Below are 14,862 nucleotides of genomic sequence, written 5' to 3'. Positions count from 1 at the left end.
TGTTACATGAATATTTGTTACTACATTTGAAGAGTTGCAAGGTATTCATAATAGGTTGTGTGACTTATGTTGTGATGAACAAATATGAAAATGGATAAATATGGTTATTTAAAATTATGCATATGACTTGAAGGTGGTACCTAATTTAAGATTAGGCTTTAAGTGTTCAAGTTGTTTGTTAGATGCATGAGTTGCTCTTTTATAACCATGATGAGTTTGGAATACTTAAGTATTTCTTATTGTTTTGAATATCATACTTAAGTTGTGAGCATCAAACTATATGTTACTTGAGGTAATAGTATGAATTTGTTTGATGATGTTTCTTTTGAGATAAGAATGATACTGTGATATAAATTTCTAAATGGGGAAAAGTTCCTCTTGGAAAAAGTAAGAATACCATTCATTACCTTATCAAAAGGATATCTTGATACGATTCTCTTCATGGGGGAAAAGAATACCATGATTCCTTTACGGGAGAAAGTCCTTAAATAGGAAATGTGAATACCATACATATCTTTTTTCAAAAAGGATTATTAAGATAAGTGGTTCTTGATGTGTCGGGGGGATAGTGCTAAAGCCCAAACGTGGATGAGCATGCATTTTACCTATCCCTATGGCATTTATTGGCATTGCTCTATATCAGAGGGATGAGTCATTAGACTCTTAATAGATCTTGTAGTTCACTTGCTTGATCAAGAGCTCTTGGGGCTTGTGAATTGTTGCCTCCTTTCCCTAAACAATAAGTTCAAGGCTTACTCCACTTAGTTGCTATGCACTAAAGCTTTCTCTTGCACAAGTATTTTTCTTAAATAGCATTTGTGGGGGATTGTTGGATAAATGGCCATTTAAAGCCTTCTCCAATAACTCTTTTTTTCATTCATAGAGTTATTTAATTTCTCCAACAACTCCTTTTTCATTTATGATGTGAATTAATCTTATTACGATAACTTTATATTCTTTGACGATGCTTTATGAAGGTTGAAAAAGAGTTGTTAGAAAATCCCTATAAATAGGTAATGTTTCATTTATTTGAAAACACACAATTCTCAATTTCTCATCTCTATTGTTATTCACTTGTGCAAGAGTGGTATTTGTTCCACACCTCTAGTAATGAGTATACATTGCTATTGGTGGGTGTGTTAACCTTGGGAATGTCCTGTCTACTTACATTTGGGATAGTTTGGAACTAACTTTCTTAATGCAACGACAAGTTCGTGTCACACCATATCTTTCATATCAAACACATGTTAAATACAACTCCAAAACATATTTCTCATATATAAATGTTATAAATAATCAATGTGTGTTAATTGTAGTCATAAGAAGATTTTGAGAAGACCTTGAAAAGGCCTATAATTCCAACAATAGATTCATTCCCTCTACCCACTGCCCTATTCTGTTATGGCTTCATTTGGTTTAGTGACATAAATATCTCTTTCACCGTGAGACAGACCCATACAAACAACCCATTAGAAAAAAAATACAAAAAAACCATAAAAAACTAAATTTAACACGTATATGAAGTGGTTATTTATTTTTAAACAGTTTGTGCTTACCCAATTAAAGTCGTCTCACGGTGAGACGACCTCAATCAAGAATGAGTGCAATATCAATTGTTTTATATGTTAGAAAATTTATGTTGACCATTGTATAAATAGTAAAGGTCAAAACGTATCATTTACAATATAACTAGGAATTCATATTTGTAAATGAAATTCCAAGTTTTATTGTCTTGTTGACGACTCTAGGTAATTGTTTGATACATTTAGATAACAACTCGAAGGCCAACACTTATGAAATGGTAACAAATAAGAACAATTTTATAAATAAGTTTATTAATATTTGTTTGAAATAACTTTATATGTGTTTGCAAAACAATAACATTTTGATCGTCAATGACGACTTTTATTATTGGTCTATTATCCAAAACTATCTTTTAAATCATATTTTATAATAATTGTCGTGCATAATTTTTTTTTTGCAAAGAATATCTTAAAATAGGTATGTTCCGTAAAGAAAATGTTTTTAAAGCTATGTTTCATAATACGAACTAGTGTACAAGCGTTTAAGGAGTTTGTAAAGATAGTGTAATTGTCATGGAGGGTATAGAAGGTAATGAGAATGAAATCAATATAAGAAAATTATGCGGAACTAATGGTTAGAAAAAAAAAAGAGTAATATGAAAAAAGTGTATTACATGATACAAAATATTTCAACAATAAGAAAATGATAAGATTTAAAGGGTAGGAAAATATATTAAAATAGTGGTAGATATATTAGTGTGAATTTAGTAAGGATGATTATTCGGAAAATGAAAATATGATAGTGTTTGGAAAACAAATTTCATTTGAATTTTTATAATTCAATTCAAGAAATTGAAATCATGGATTTAAATTCCAATTTCAATTCCTCAATCTCGTTTGGAAATCAAAGAATTGAATTCCTATATTTCAATTCCACATAGTTGTTTGGAAAATATTGAAATTGGATTCCCAAATTTAAATTCTATAGCATTGTTTGGATAACCTTGTAATTACATTCAACCAAAAATATTAAATATTAGCAAATAAAATTTATTATGATATTACAATAATCTGAAATTGTCACATTAAAAGTTATCTTAACATAGAATATCAAAAGTGTAACGTACAAACTACTCGTCAAGGCATAAGAGTATCCAGTCGAGTTTCTCATCCTCCGGTAGTTCTTTCAACACCAGAAACTCGTCGGGATTACCATTCATAAACTTCTTTACTGCCCGCATAGTCTGAATCCTAGAAATGCCAAGCACTTGAGAAACAACAGTGTGAATCTCTTGACAGTGAGTTTCGGAGCGTCTTTAATCTTGTTTTGCACGTACTCTCTAAATGACTCGGCAAAACTATCCGCATTAGCTACACTATCCTTTTTTCCGCTTGCGAGAGCTTGAATTAGTTGGATCCTTAGAAGGGCTTGTTTGTTCACAGATCATCTCCCCCTCCATGGCATCCGCTGCCTCCTCGTGCTGTTCTGCACCATCCCCGACGGCTCTATCCGCACCAAATAAAGTGCAAATATCTTTCCAATTTTCTATGCACTTGTTGCGATAAGGGGGACCATTTTTGTTTACCTACTCGATCACAATCCCAATTTAGCAAACAAAGAAGCAAATAAGCAATAGTAACACAATTTGGAGAAAGCATACTTGAGCAGATCAGATTCTTAAAGAACCAAGAATATGCAACTAGAAACAACTCAGAGTACAACTGTTATTTGGAGAAAGCCATCTATATATCATTTAAACTGAAACAACTCGGAATAAAAGGAAGCCATCTATAAATTATATACTCTAGTTAATCAACTGCACTGAGCAATAAGCAGTCTCGACCAAAAAAACAAAGTAGCAATAAAAGGAAGGGATCAAATTTACAATGTTAGATTAAGCAGTTAATGATTGAGCATGAATTTAATAGTAGTGCCGAAATCTCTTGGATATGAGTTTATCATCAGAGACTTGGTCAAATATGCATGTCCTGCAATTAGTATTAAAGATAAGAGTAGAAGTAGTGTCTTATTATGGCTTGCTGAAAATTAACTAAGACGACAGCAAAAGACAAGTACATACATAATCCAGGGATTAGTCCTGTTGTATAGATTATGTGTGATACATAGTGTCTTTTACTTCAAGATGTAACATATTTTAACTCATAGGCAGGGCAGAGGCAGTAATTTATACTCAATACAGGTCATGTTACTCTGCTCCTAAACTCACTAATCTATACTAGTCAATGAAATATACAAGTAGAAACTCAGCCATACATACCTTAATATATTCTGTCCATGAGGTAGATCTTCCATTGTGATTACGATCATTTTTTTTCATCATCCCACTTAAATTTTGTATAAGTCTTGATGTCCGTGATGCAGCCATAGTCTTTCTTCCAAGACTTAGTTCGGTTTCTCACATGATCTACATTAAGTGCAATGCCTAACTCTCTCTTTAACTCATCAACAACAGCTTGGTAAGCTTGAGGCTTAAAGTCTCCATCTCCTTTTTCCTTGTTGTTGATTTGTTCTAACAAAACTCGAGTAAGAATGTCATCCATCTGCTTATTCCAAGACACATAGCTTCTTTTATTGCTCATTACCTACCAAAAATAAAACAACACATTTAGAAGGTTTCATTATCTAAAATCAATTACAAGTGTTGGCATATGAATACAAAACATTGTACTAAATTCACATTCACACACCTACACTACTAGAGAATAAAAATAACCAAAATCAAGTAGCCCCCCTTCGAGCTTGGTATTCTCGGAACATTTTTTGTGACATTTCATCTCTTAAGTTGTTCCATTGAGGTGAGGCTTGTGCCATTGAAATGAAATGCTCCCATTCATCCTCCATTGTATCAAAAGCTTCTACATTTGATAAATCATCGTCCACCTCATTTAACAAATTCTCCTCATCCAAATTTTCTTCTCTAACAAAATTATGGAGAATAAAGCATGCATTTATGATTCTTACTTGTGTTTGCTTATCATAAAAGCTACTTTTCCTCAATATAGCCCACCTCTTTTTCAATAACCCAAAAGGCTCTTTCAATAGTATTCCGTGCGGATGAATGACATAAGTTGAAAAATTCTTTGTAGTTTGTAGGAGCACTTCCTCTCCACAAGTTTAAATGGTAACGTGTACCTTTATATGGAGCCAAGAAGCCTTGTGCATTAGAATATCCCAAATCAACAAGAAAATATTTATCTGTGACATTAAAAAAAAATTATATAAGAAAGTAAAATTATAAAGAATTATAATTTCGAGCTACTTGAGGTTTTGCTTACTCCTAGGAACTTTGAGACCATTAGGTCTTCGAAGGGCGTCCCCTAAAATGCGAGGATCAGAAGCCGATCCCTCCCAGCCAGGCAAAACATAATTGAACCGAAGACTTGGATGACATGTAGCTAGTACATTGGTAGTAATATCTCCTTTCCTATCTCTATATCTAGGTCGATCTTCGATGGGAACTGTCATCTTAATAAGTGTCCCATCAAGTGCCCCAAGTGTCTCCTCAAACCACTTCCACTTGGTGTCTCCATCATAAGTCACATTGAAATCTACTTGCTTGATATAATACTTGCCTATTTTCATCACAACTTTGAGCACGGTATGGAATTGACGGCTTACCGTTTCTCCCGAATGAGTGAACATGGCACCAATAGTTCTATTCTTCAGATCATGGGTAAGAGTATGTAGAAAAAAAGCAGCAATTTCTATTACAGTCACATTCCTAGTAGTAACTAGGTCTCCTCTAGTAACTAAAACCTCGCACAACTTATCAAAACATCTCCGATCCATACATAACTGCTCTTTACAAATCCTATCATTCATGAGGGAATCCAACCAATATGCTCTTTTAATTGCATGTTCATGTTCGTTCCAAGGTACTTCTTTATGCTGAAACCTATCAAACCATGCTCCCACTACAACCATAATAAAGCCACTAACTATTGCAATTAGTTCCATTTCATCTTCATCGCTATCACTATTGTCATCTCTAGTTCGGTTTCTAACAATAGAAACTTGTCGATCATGAGACATGGTATACTGAGACATAATATAACCAATGTTTAATTAATTAATAACATCGTAACATTAATAATAAAAGCTTATAGATGCAAATTAATAACTAAAACACAAGTATATTCTAGAGCCCGAAAAACAGAGTGAAGTGCAACTGACAGACCAAGGCAGATCAAAGGACCAAGACAGGGTAAAACAATTAAGAAATCAAATTTAAAATCCTTGCTTGGATAGAAGTATAGCAAGTTGTTAACACAAATAAATTAATGGGCAGCTCTACAAGAGATTTGAAACCAAGATCTAGCAATGGCTGCCTAAGAAGAGCGCTCAAATTACAGGAGCAGATAGCATAACAATTATTGGTACCTAGCAGTGAACGTAATATACCAGCAAAAATGCCCAGCATTCACCATGGAATTAATACTAGAATAAATCAAAAATCACCATTGAACTCAACAATTCAACATAAATCAACCACTAAACTCAAATAAATAAAAAACTACTCAACAATTCAACATAAATCAAAAGTATTGTAGGAAAAAAAAATAAAATTAGGGTTTATTACCCTCAAATCCCCCAGCCCCCTGTGAGGAGAGGGGAGGAGTAAGCGGTGGCCGGTGGGCTGTGGGCTGTGGGCTGTCAAGTGATGACTGGGACTCTGGGAGTCTAGGACGCAGCGTGAGGATTGTGGAAGTGAGGGGCTGAGCCGCTGAGGGCGTGCGTGAGGCAGTGAGGGAACTGAGAGTGGGATGCAGTGACTGTGAGGGAGGGGATTTTAATCTTAATATATATTTAATATAAAAAAGAAATATTTGGACTAAATAGGATTTGAAATTAGAGAAGGTATGGGTTGAAAATGAAGAGTTTGTTTTTTACTTGGGTTGGAATTGTATTGGAATTTGGCCAATTCTAATTTCAATTTTTCAGCTTAGCCAAATAATGGAATTGGGCCAATTCCATCAATTCAAATGAAATAGCCCAATCCAAACATACTCTAAAGATAATCTCTAACAGATTTTTCTTAAATAGTATTTTTCGTAAAATGTGTTATATATTTATGAGAAATTTTCTTTTGATACATGTTTTGCGATAGACTTCAATCATACTGATTGAATTTGAGAAACTATCTTTCATAACATATTGTTTGCATAGGACTAGCTTTTGCCTGATTTTGAGGTGTTGATTTCTAATTTTGTTTCCAAAGACTACCTTTTATATCTTTTTCATTACAATAGCTCACCTTTTATAATATTATCATGAGAAAAAAAAAATCATAAATTACCTTTTTAAATTTCAAGGTTAATGTATGAATTTCTTTAAATACGACATTAAAATAGTCTTTACAAAGAAACTAGTATAAAAAGTAATTTCTCATAAGCTATTTCTTTTAAATTAGTTGTTTACCTTTTTTAATTTAAATTGGCTAACAATAGTAAATCCCTCAAAGTTAAAAAAAGCATCCAAGCTAATTTGTTCAAATCATTGTGCAAAAATACGATTTCGGTTATCATTGTATAACCTTTACAAAACGGATTTCATGGGCAATATTGATGGTTTTGCGGTTGTCTCGCCTATATTTCGGCCGTAAGCTCAAAAACCTTAATAACACATCTGTGTTATGATGATACGACCTTGTTTAAGCACTATACAATAGTTTGAATTACAAAGGTAGCCCATGACTTTCACTTTTTCTTGAATTACAAATTCTCCTTACCTTCTAGGTCTTGCTTAAAATGAGTGTAGTGAGCTGTATCGCTTGGAGGGGTAATTATAATGGGCTTAATTATAATATCTCCACCACACATACATTCACATCACACGTGACTTGCATTATTCTCCCCCATCCATGGTACCTATGCATAATTTTCAGGTCCGCGATTCTTTTTTGATTTTTTTGTTAATTGTTTTCATTTATTTTAGCAAAAAGTTACCATATTTTCATTTGATCTAATTAATATGCCAATGTCTTTAAGTTTCTGTCAATATCCATTGATGTTGAAAGTTTGGTGAACGTGTAATTTTTCAGTTTTTTGGTGTTGAAAATTATTATTTTGCAAATTAAAAATTTTACGCTTGCGAAAAGTTTTTTTTATGGATCCATTTGTGCATAGAGTAAAAATACGGTAATAGTCGCGTCTGTGGTCACAGAACAGTGATGTGGATCATGCGGTAATGGGAGTGATGCGTTTATCATAACGTTTAAATATAGGTCAAATCCGTAAGATATCATTTGATACAGCCTAAAATGTAATTTTTTTTTTATACTTTTACAAAAGGGGATATATTCCTTGATATCCTTGAAACTATCTCTTTGTAAACTTTCCCCTCAAAAAAAATTTCCTCATAATTAATGCCCTTACTTCTAGCAAGCCCTCAATGGAAATTTCAATGTGGATGTGTTTGTGAATAATACAACAAAAACTGTTTGTTCAGTATTAAAAAAGATCCAATTTGTTGGTGACTGATGAGGTAGTAGTGCACTTTTATTACCCAAACTCCCTATTCTATATCAAGTATATCCTTATTGGATCCTTTTAACACTCATATTTTCGATAGGATCATATGACACTTAGACACTTTTTTTAGACTGATTTTAGAACACAACCATTGTCTTCTTGTCTTATTTTTATTGAATACTTGCAAAAAATACGTAGTATAACTCCTTTATAAAATATCTATTTCTATTGATAAAAATATATACTATAAATCATCATAATATCTACTTATACATATAAAATATCTATTGGTGAACCATACTGTTATACTTCCTCTGTATTTTAATAATTGCTACACTTCTGTTTTTCACGTTATTCAATACACGATTTTAATTTTTAATAATATCTTTAATTTCATATGATAAAAAAATTCTAAAAAGTTAATATTATGAAAATACGCATTAAGACGAATCAAATAAGATTCCACTTGACTATGTTTTACATTATACATAAAAAAATATATTCCAAATAAAATCAGATGATGAATAGTGATTGCTACATTAACTGTAGCGACTAATATAATACAGAGGAAGTAATAATTCTACTAGTAAAAATAACTACTATGTCTCATTAAAATACCTACTTTTAGGATATAAATGCTTACTATGCTCATTACAATAACTATTTGTATAATGTTAAAATATCTACTATGAGCCATTATCAACTTAAAGAGAAATGAAAGATTTTTGATTTTGTTGTCAAAAGTAGGGTGAAAGTTTGATCTGCCTTTTGGTTTTTTCAAAAAACAAAATCGAACCAAATTTATTTTGGTTTTTGAATTTCAATCCAATCCAAATTAAATTAGACCACAATTCAAATTGTACAAACAAAATTTATTTGGTTTAGACTTTTTCGGTCCAATCCAAACCAAATTTTCAACTAAAAACAAATCTAAACTGCAAATCGAGTTAGATTACCAAAATTATAAAGCAAAAATATTTGATATCATGATAGCAAAAATGAAAATGACAAAATAAAATTTTAAATTATTGAATTAAGGTTTACTATTGTTATAAAAACGCTTACGTTATTTTTATTAGTACACCAATTAAAATCTTTTATTTGTATGTTAAGTTGCAAATACAAGATTCACTCAACAAGTAGTTTATCAGTTTATCTGAAGGTGAAATGTGAGCAAATAAGTTGTTTCTTTTACTCCATTAAAAAGAGAGAAACATAGTTTTTTTTTTGACTAATTTTGAGAAGTGAACTTATTAAAGTATTAAACCTTACATCTTATTCCTTCATAACGACGTTATTTTCTTGAAAATTCCGTGTATAAATAAGTTTTTATTTTTCAAATTTCTTTTTGAATATGATTGGGTCGCTTGTGAGAGTCGTTTATTAGAAAAATAATGTATCACAATTCACAAGTCCTGCTGAATAGTGAATGCTTCTAAATAAGTGAAACAGAGGAAGACAACATAAAAAAACTCTTTTAATTTCATAAACATACTTATTCTAATTTCGTTTATTACCAATTTTTAATACTTATTCTAATTTCGTTTATTACCAATTTTCTACCCCATCCGTTCCTTAATAAAGTTCCCACAAGAAATATTCACAAGAATTAAGAAAAATAAAATCATTTAAATAGTGGATATATTATTTTAATGAATTATAAATTTAATGGAGTGAAAGTGAAAACTTTAAACATTAAAAAATTATTAAAAGAAAGTTAGTAGAATAAAATATAAGGATCACAACTAATAAAAAAATATTTTTACAAAGTTAGCAGAAAACATTTAAAGACCATAAGAAGTATAAAAATATTAAAATAAAGTTAAAAGAAAATATGTGGAGACTAGGAGTGTTCAATGTGCCGGATAGGGGCCGTGTCGGGCTTACGTAAATATGGGTCGGGCTTTCAAACCCGATCCGGCCCAACCCGACCCATTTTTACTACTAAAAATTATTTTAATCCCCATTTATCAATTTATAACAATTAAATTATCATTTATGATAATTAGATTGAAAAAATATTAATAATTTCATTGATATTGTCATTTATAATATTTAAATTATACATTAATTATACTATTTATAAACTCCCGTTTTCGACCCTTATTGAACCATTTTATAGCCCGCTTCATTTTAATTATAGTATAGCCCGTTTTCAGCCCGACTAATTTTCAGTCCGGCCTTAAAAAGCCCTTCTAGAAACAGGCAGTATAAGGGCTCAAAATGGGGGCCCGACCATTGAACACCCCTAGTGGAGACATAGACATTATTAAAATAGTAAAATAAGGACAAATAAAGATATTTTCACAAATTCTTAAATGAGACGGACTCACGGTGAGACCAATTTTATTGGGCTGACCCAATACACATTTTTTGTGTTAAAGTGATCACTTATAACGTTGAAGTAATCACATATAATTTTAAAATAATTATTTTTTATATTCGTAGACTGCTAACTTATAACCTTAAAACGATCATTTACCATTTTAAAGTAATCAATTAAAAAAAAAGCTAATTATATGGGCTCATTTCATAGTGAGACGGTCTCATACAAGACAAATTGAGATAATATTTTTGTCCAAAATTTATAATATAAATAGAAAGATTTTTTATAAAAATAACCAATAAAACACGTTAAAATGACGAATCTTTTCCCATAATATTGCAAAAATGAAAAATATTTTCCACTTTGCATGAAATGGAAAAGTATTTCCCACAATACCGTCCACGTGGCAATTTGTTTTTTTTAAATATTCCAAACAAAACCGCCAAATAAGATGACGGTTTGCATTAACCAGTAAACCGCCACATGAAGTAGCGGTTTGGTTAGGGCAAACCGCCATCTCATTTGGCGGTTTTTTCCTAGTAAACCGCCACATGAGATGGCGGTTTGCTCTGTGCTCGTCCAATGTTTTACTTGTTTCTTTCAATTCCCATATAGTTAGCGCAACCTGCATTAAACTAGTTCAATACCATCTATTCCATAATAATCAACTACGAACCAGCTTGATTTGATAACATTAATCATGAAAATAATAAGAAGATATATTACAATCATGAAAAGTGATACAAGAAGTTCAAATCATATAAGTTGATACAAAGTTTGTTAAACTATAATCCCCGGCCCCTTTTGTTGTGCGACCGGTGGATGATGATGGTGTATACTCGTCAACCTCTGCAATGACATTAAGAGCAGGAGCTCGTCGTTGACTAGCACGCTGATATGTGATGATCCTTTGCGGAGGCGATGGATGTGGAGGAGGAGTGGTTATGGAAGCTGGAGGAACGAATGGTGACATAGCACCGGATGTCGATGGGGATCTGGAAGACCGACCTCGAGTAGATGAACGCTCGCGACCTCTTGTGGATCGAGTACTTGATCCTCCGAAAGAGCTACCTCGGTGAGCCGAACTCTGTGGAGAAGGAGTGTGGAATGTGTCATCTACCTCGTCAATGATGAGTGGAGTCAGAATGAGGTACTTATACCCCACCTGACTCAATGCATTGGTCAATGACGCGTTAATAGAGCCAAGGGTCTGAGAACACAGCCGATACCCCACATCAACTGGCAATGTAACGACCCCGTGAATCGTGTGATTGCATTGTATGAGCACCGATCGGATGCGCTCAGCCTGTATGTTATCATTATATTGTTAAAACAATCACATAAAAGTATTACTATATGTTATGAGTGTTAAAAGAAGACCTATCAGTAACGTAGATGTCAGATGGTAATGTGATCCTGGCTGCGTAAATGTGGTGTTCGTTAGGCGTCATATAGAGATATGCCTGTACCAATTCATGTATGTACCAGAGCTATGACCGGTGTAGTTATCTCCTCGAACCAATCGAGATGCTCGGTCATTCCACGCATCTACCTGCAAACTATGTCGTACGACATAGTTCTTGTCCCCAGTCCTCCAATCAATCGCATGTAGTTGAGGTTGGGTGTCACAGGCATGCGGAATAACCTGCTTCAAACCGAATCGGGAGATGTAGCTCGACGATGTCAAAGCAAATAAGTGGACAACGCGATCTCCAAATCTCGTGGCCTGATGTACATATGTGTGGCAGAGCGTCTATCTTAGCCGGTGTGTAAGGCTGCCATGTCATCTGTAATAGAAATCAATATACTCAGTAATATATACAATTTATTCATGACTAATACAAATAGTAAATGTTAATAACCTGATCGTCCCGTTGTCGATCAAGTGCGTCTCTGTAGTAGACGAGAGTATGTGGGGAGTGGGACATCGAAAGATATACGCGAAGCCAGCTGAAACAAACGAACATTGTTTAATATTTTCATGTATCATAAAATAGTGAAATTTTGAATTTGAATGGTGAATTGAATGTTGCTACCTTACTGCTAAAGGATCCATCCCACGACGATGCTGTGAACCTAACACTGGTTCAAAATCCTCTGCTTCATCTTCCTGATCATGTTGCCCAGCGGGTCGAATCGTCCGAATTATAGGCCTCCCTATATGAATATGGTCCCAGGACCATATCTGTAACAACATCAAGCAGCCTCCAATGTCCTTGGCACCCTTACGAGATGCTCGACATAAATTACGATACAGATACGCTAGGGTAGCACTTCCCCAACTATACTCATCTATTTGCTCCAAGTCTTTAGTAGTGGGAGATAGATCAACTGCACCGAGTCACCGCTCTTGTCTAGAAACAAGATGCATCCAAATAAGTACAAAATGTACGCTCGCACATGTCTATCCACTGTAATATCATCCACGTCATCCTCTAGCGCGCTAAAATGCTCTCTAAGCCAAGTCAACTTCAACGACGATCCAGTGATGATCTTCGGCTGTGTGGGGTTTTGAGAGTTTTCTGGCCAAACCCCTAGTAGCTCATGAACTAACGATGGCTAATTTCCCTCTCCATGACCTATCACTGCTTGTCCTTCAATGGGCAGTCCCATTATAAATCCCACATCTTGCAACGTGATCGTTGCCTCGCCAACCGTGAAGTGGAAGGTATGAGTCTCCGGCCTCCACCTCTCCACTAATGCAGTGATAAGAGCTCAGTCGAGCTCTAAACCCCCCGCCCAAGAACCTGTGAATGTAACTGAAACCAACTAATTCCACTACCTCTAATACTCTATCATCCACCTCCCAATGTAACGTACTCACCTAATAGTGCTGACGAGTAACTAATTGGGTAGTGGAGCCCTCCCAGGCAGCTAAGCTCCTGTGTGTCGCCTGAAGCGTAAGCACTGATGGATCAACTAGGCCCGACATCGCCATTATCGCTGTTACATACATAAGTGTTATAAAATTCGCAAAAATATTATCAGACTCAACATGATTACAAAATATTTAAAAAAATGCTTGGTTTACCTACGAGGACATGTTTTCTTATTATGACCACTAAATCCACAAATGCTACATGTGTTACGAGGACGCGTCGACGGTGCATCCATTTCGTTTCGTATACGAGTTGATCGCGGACGACCCTTTCCACGCTTAGTTGAGGGATCTGGAACAACTGTAGGACCATTTCAAGGATCACAGGTGAACATGTCTGGAACAAGCATAAAGGTCTTCTTATATGTGGATACGTATTTTGTATTGCGAAACGAAGGATCCACAAAAGCATCATACGAAATGTTACGAGCTCGACATATTGCAAGATCATGTGAGCACGGTAACTTGAACATGGTTGGTTTCTGACAGGAGCATGATGTTGCTATAAGGTCAACCATGTAGCATTTTCCACCTTTTCCTGCTTTCCTGTTGCCACAACTGGTGGTGACCTCAAATATCCCACGTACTATGTCATATATCCTAATATCATGAACGCGTGCTTTTTCAACATTCTTATCAATCGTATCAGTTGGTTTCTTGGCATACACATGTCAATTCTTTAATCTGTTTCTCCCTAAATCCCTCCTTGTGGCAAAGTATTTGTTAACCCGGAAGAATGTCATCCTAACCAATGAAGTGATTGGGAGACACCTGGCCCCCTTCATTACGCCATTGAACGCTTCAGACATGTTTGTAGTTTTCTCTCCATATCGATGCCCACCATCATGAATCAAAGTCCATTGGTGCTCAGGAATAGAACCATCCACTAAGTACTTATACGCGTCCTCATTAAACTCTTTAAGGCGATTCATGTAGAAATTATATTTTCGAATCTTTGTCTGTTCAGAAGCTTTTCCAAATAAGTTTTTAACTGCTATGTTTTTGAACTTCTTATGCACGTTCGAAGCTAGATGACGTTTACAAAACCTTTGGAATGCAAATGGCTCTTCTCAACTCTATTCATTGCATGCAAAATTCCCTTGTGACGATCAGATATAACACATAAGCCAGCCCTCTTAGTGACATAATGCCTTATACAATCCAAGAACCAACTCCATGTGTCGTTGCTCTCTCCTTCCACAATAGCAAAGGCAAGTGGGAACAATTGAGAATTTGCATCTATCGCCATATCAATCATAAGTGTGCCTCTGTACTTTCTGTACAAATGTGTACCATCTATAGAAATAAGGGGACGACAGTGGGAAAACTCTTAATGGATGGTCCAAAGCCCAAAAAATTCTCTGAAACATCACTCTAGTAGGATCCATTATCGGTTGGACTTCCCATTGCACCACTGTTCCTGGATTAGATTGCATTAATGCCTACAGGTACCTTGGAAGCTCCTCAAAGGACTTATCCCAATCCAAATACTTTTGTTATAGCCTTATTTTTGGCCAACCAAGGCTCTCTTATATGTTATAACAAATCCGTATTTATTTTTTACAAAAATAACGATTGACTTTACCTTGAACGCTGAATCAACTTTTATCATATCCACGATAAGATCAGCAACAAATTCAGAA

The sequence above is a fragment of the Amaranthus tricolor genome, chromosome 1 (genome assembly GCF_026212465.1).
Source record: "Amaranthus tricolor cultivar Red isolate AtriRed21 chromosome 1, ASM2621246v1, whole genome shotgun sequence".
Taxonomy (NCBI): Eukaryota; Viridiplantae; Streptophyta; class Magnoliopsida; order Caryophyllales; family Amaranthaceae; genus Amaranthus; species Amaranthus tricolor.
Note: the sequence above shows the minus strand (reverse complement) of the source record.